The sequence below is a fragment of the Octopus bimaculoides genome, chromosome 18 (genome assembly GCF_001194135.2).
Source record: "Octopus bimaculoides isolate UCB-OBI-ISO-001 chromosome 18, ASM119413v2, whole genome shotgun sequence".
In the NCBI taxonomy this organism is placed as follows: domain Eukaryota; kingdom Metazoa; phylum Mollusca; class Cephalopoda; order Octopoda; family Octopodidae; genus Octopus; species Octopus bimaculoides.
This window is the reverse complement of record NC_068998.1, coordinates 11373213-11378516: the sequence shown is the minus strand read 5'-3', so window position 1 is coordinate 11378516 and position 5304 is coordinate 11373213. Positions and strand designations below refer to the sequence as shown.

At 36.3% G+C, this 5304-nt stretch overlaps 1 long non-coding RNA gene across 1 annotated transcript; it reads left to right on the top strand.

The window, feature by feature from the left end:
* The first annotated feature begins 15 nt into the window (after positions 1–15).
* Positions 16–3213, top strand: LOC128249848 (uncharacterized). Its single transcript, XR_008265969.1, has 2 exons — positions 16–650; positions 2776–3213. It is a non-coding gene; the product is annotated as an uncharacterized LOC128249848 (long non-coding RNA).
* Positions 3214–5304: the final 2091 nt, after the last annotated feature.

Below are 5304 nucleotides of genomic sequence, written 5' to 3'. Positions count from 1 at the left end.
TTTCTGTACACACCCTCACACATACCCGCACCCACCACCCACTCACATGCTCCCCCCCACCTCCGTCGCCATGTAAACTAAGGAATCCAATGCCTTCAGTTTTTATGAATAACCTTATTATTACCAATTTACCATTCTGTACCTGTACACTACCAAAAACTGCTTTATTCCTCTGTGTGAGTGTGTTTGTGCATGTGTGTGTGTATGTATATGTATATATATATATATATATATATATATATATATTATCATCATCATCATCATCATCATGCTGTATATTTTCATTTAAACAGTTTAATGTGCAGTACTTAATATGTTGAGCAGAGTGAAAATGCTTGCTTAAGATGAGAACTTTCACCAGAGAATGAAATGCAACTAGTTTTGTTAGAACCATCATTGTAATAAACAATTATATACATGTCTTTTATCTTTCATTGGCTGAAACCAATGAAAGATGAAACACACTCACTGGTAAAGTTTCCACTCATTTACTTATTTATTTTTACCTAAAACTTTCGTTGCGTCTTGCAGTCTTTTCAATTGTCGGATAATGGACAGAGTCAACGAGTCAACGACTATTGAAAATGTTGCAAGACGCAACGAAAATTTTTAGGAAGAAATAAATGGGTAAATGAGTGGAAACTTTACTGGTGAGTGTGTGTTATGTCTCAAGCTACTGCTATCTAGCACCTTCGGATGATCTCTACTGAATTGCTATACAACTGCTACTCAACCGCTACTCAACACTCCTACCACGGCCAGACTACCTCTATTTATATGTCTTGGCAGATCCTACTTCTTCGCCTGGGGGCGTCGACACAACAAAATATGCTTCAACACACAAACTCACATAAAAAATCTTGCAAACCAAATCCCAAAACAAAATATATATATGGATGAAAGAGAATCTATTGGGGTATATTTTCTTTGCCATAATGTCCTTCTTTTGCCAACCCTTATCTGATTCAATGGTGATCCCTACAGCTAGACATGTTTTCACAGAAGACTGGAAATGAAGGGTCACCACTTGTATGTAGAGTTAAGTGTGAAAAGGGTTAAAGGGATGTAAACAAACCGACACTGGTTGTCATGTGAAGTGGAATGGGGAGACAGACACAAACACGTGCACATGCAGGGTGCTGGGGCACTGTCTTGAAGGGTTTTAGTTATTCACATCAACCCCAGTATTTAGTTTATTTGTCAGTCTCAATGCTGAACTACTAAGTTACAAGGAAGTAAACAAACCAACATTGGTTATCAAGTGGGGTGGGATGGAAGACAAACGCATAGACACACGCACACATGCACACACACAATGGGCTTCCTCACAGTTTCCTTCTACTGAATTTGCTCCCAAGCCATTGATCAGTGTGGGGCTGTAATAGGAAACACACGAAGTGTCACACAGTGGGACTGAACCCAAAACCATGCGATTGCAATGCAAACTTCTTAACCACATGACCTGCATCTGTATATTTATTGTAATTTATTCTACAAGATTTTGTTTGTTTGTGTTTGTTGTTGCTTATACAGTATTTTGAGAGGAAGGTGAGAAAACTTTGTTTCATGATGCAAACGCTACCAAGTTACGTCCCTTGTTATGTTTCGTCTCCTTTTTACTTACCCTTAAGGCATTTTATGATCTAAACCAAGGGTTCTCAACCCTTTTTTATCTTTGGACCCCTTTGATTACTATTTTATTCTGGTCGACCCCCATAGCTATTCAATGTTTAAAAACTAGCTTTATAGAAACTTCTTTCAAAATTCCTATTTCGTTTTCCACACATTAATTTGTGTTGGTTGAATCATATAAAATGTTACAGAAAGGGACCATAGCTGTTTCTTGCAATACATACCAATTCATACATTTAAAGCAGGGGTTTTCAAGTATTTTTTTTTTTTATCTATGGATCCCTTTGTTTTTTTTTGCTATTATGCAAAAATGTCATAAATCCAAAACATTGCTTTTTTTTCAGAAAACAAAAAAATAGTTTCACCATTCCATAGCAAAACTGTTGTACTACACTTTGGCAATTTTTGATATCTTGGCATCTGAAATAACTGGACATATGATAGTTTGACCAAAAGAACCGGCTATTTGTAAGCAAAACTAAATATTGATAAAAACAAAAAAACACATTTGGCCAAATTTGAACATACAACAGTTTAACATGATAGGAACGATATATATATATATATATATATGCATCATCATCACCATCGATTAATGTCCGCCTTCCATACTGGCATGGGTTATATATATATATGCACCAAGTAACTAATTGAGTCAAGGCCCAAAACATATATATATTTATACATGTAGAGTCTTGTATCTGTGTTCCTGTGTTTGCATCCTAAGATCAAATTCCATCATTCCTGCATCTCCTTTTTGGTCTTCCTCTTTTTCTGGATCCTTCTGGCTGGGATTGCATACACACACACACACACACACACACACACACTGTATGTGTGTGTGTGATTATGAATTCTTACATTGTACACTTGCATGGAAAATGGCTGGGCTATAGACTGCAATGTTCTGCAATGTTCCTGTCAACACTGATCAGCTCTGTGGTTTTGAAGACCAGCACAGAACGAAAACTTCCTTACTTGAGAAACAAGTTAGAGTTTGTGAGCGGAAGGGCATCGAACTGTAAAACAATGCCTCAACAATATGTATTCCTCTAACTCATGCTAGCATGTAAAAACCAGATATTAAATAACCAAATGAATCAATATATATATATGTATATATATATATCTTTATATTTACAGAGAAAGAGTTTTGAATCACTGAAACAAATGGTGGAGGAAAAACGAATCGCAGAGTGGGAAAAAATGACAAAGAACACATAGAAGCTTCTAGTCTTATTGCCAGCCCTTGTATTATTTTGAGCTGTTGGAGTGCTGTGGATATTTTGACTCTTTGGGCTGAGGAATGGAAATGTTTAAGACTGGTGCTAACAAATTATTGCCATCAGGGATGAATTTAGCTGAGGGAATTGTCTGTCATTTGTGGCTTTGATCTGTTTTTTTTTTTTTTTTTTAAATCCTAAACAGATCTGAAATGTGAGGAAGTTTCCTTCTGTTTTGTAATATAATAAAGAGAGAAAGTTTCGAAGAAAAGTTATTATTTTACAAACATTAATTGTTTTGTTATACAAAACTGTATTGATTTTTTTTTATGAATAAATAACTAGTTGTAAATTAGAACTTGTTTGTGTTTTATGTTATTACTAGCTGGCTCCGTGTCATCAAAAATGACGACTAATTGTAGTATTTTATATGTAAATGTGGATGGTAATTCAAATTAATACACTTGTCAATGTTATCCAGTGGTTGTCTTTTGAAATGTGACATCGATCATTGTCTGTTACTAAAAGAATGTTGGTTCACACATACAAACATGCACACACATACACACATATATTCACACAGAGGTCCAACATTTGAAGATCATGCTTCACCACCTTGTCCCATGACTTCCTGGGTCTATCTTTACCACAGGTTCCTTCGACAGTTAGAGATCAGCTCTTCTTTACACGGCTGTTCTTGTCCACATGCATCACATGTGCATCACAGTGCAGTTGTTTCTCTTGCGCACCACACCTGATGCTTATACCCAACTGATATCTATGACAAAAGAGGTAAGCATTGGTCCCAAGTGATATTCGTTTTGCACCAAGTTATAGACATTCCCTTGTCATGCTGTTAGAAAAGCTGAGTGCAAGTGAATGGCCGTTGGAAATCTGCATCTGACAAGCCCATTGTTTGCTAATGGCTATGTGAATTATATAAATATAAATGAAATGAAGTGAAATCAATTATGTCCCCTCTTATTCTGTCTGTCTGTCGAGTAGCATAGTTATGGGAAGGGCAATGGGGATGGGCCACCCCGGGTAGCCTTTGTAGGGAGGCAATACTTTTGGGTTTGCTGTATAAGCCTGTATAGTGGCGGCTTACACTAGCTACGTCACTCTATCTATCTATCTTATTTCTTTACTGCCCACGAGCTAAACGTAGAGGGGACAAACAAGGACAGAGAAAGGGATTTAGTCGATTACATCGAACCCAGTGCGTAGCTGGTACTTAATTTATCGACCCCGAAAGGATGAAAGGCAAAGTTGAACTCAGAACGTAATGGCAGACGAAATACCGCTAAGCATTTAGCCCGGCGTGCTAACGTTTCTGCCAGCTCGCCGCCTTCAATCTATCTATCTATCTATCTATCTATCTTATTTCTTTATTGCCCAATCTATCTATCTATGCCTGTCGACAAAAGTTGTCCCTGGGAAGATACCGTTTGGAAATAATTATTTACAATCATATAATTTTAAACTAAAATAAAACGAATAACGTCATGAATTTTTTTGTTTTTTTTACATTTAAACAAATAAACGCATAAATAAAATGAAATTTAGATTTTATTGAATTTTCCTATAATTTATCTTAATGGATGATGCAAGGGAGATAACAATGAAACCCTAGAATTTTTTGAAGCTAAAACTTGATAACGTAGAATGAAAGAATAAACCTGCATCGACCGATATTACACGGTCTTATGTTGTTATTGATGATGTTGTTGTTGCTGCTTTTGTTGTATTTACGCACCAATTCAGTCCCGACCGAGAAAACGTTATTATTTATTTATCCCTCTCTATTGTTTTTCTTATTACCTTAATTCTAAACAAACCATCATCAGTTGTCAAGCGGCGATTGGGGACAAACACAGACACAAAGACACACACACACACACACACACACGAGGCACTTTACATATTAAAGCATGACTCTCCAGGTCTGCTAAATAAACATAACGAGGCCCTAAACACATGTAACCACCGGATCTTCCCCACATTCAAATTCTACCACAAATCCAAATGCCAAAATGACTATACAGTACATTTCCACAGTACCCCTTAGGTAATCCCTATGACCTTATAATTCTATATTCTAACTTCTGATCTCTATCTAACCCCTCACTCATACTCATACTCGAACTTCACATTCATCTAATTATATTCGCGTGTGTGTACATCCATGCATAGGTGCGTATATATATATATGTGTGTGTATGTGTATGCGCGTACGTATGTACGTGTGTGTGTGTGAATGTATGGATGTATACAAGGTAGATATACCTGCGTGTACAGGGGCGATAATACATACAGATACACGCATATGTGGGTGTGCACGTATCCATATACATACGAGTACAAGTTATATGTGTAGACATTGATATGTATAAACATCTGTATATATGTATATATGTATATATATATATATATATATATATATATATAT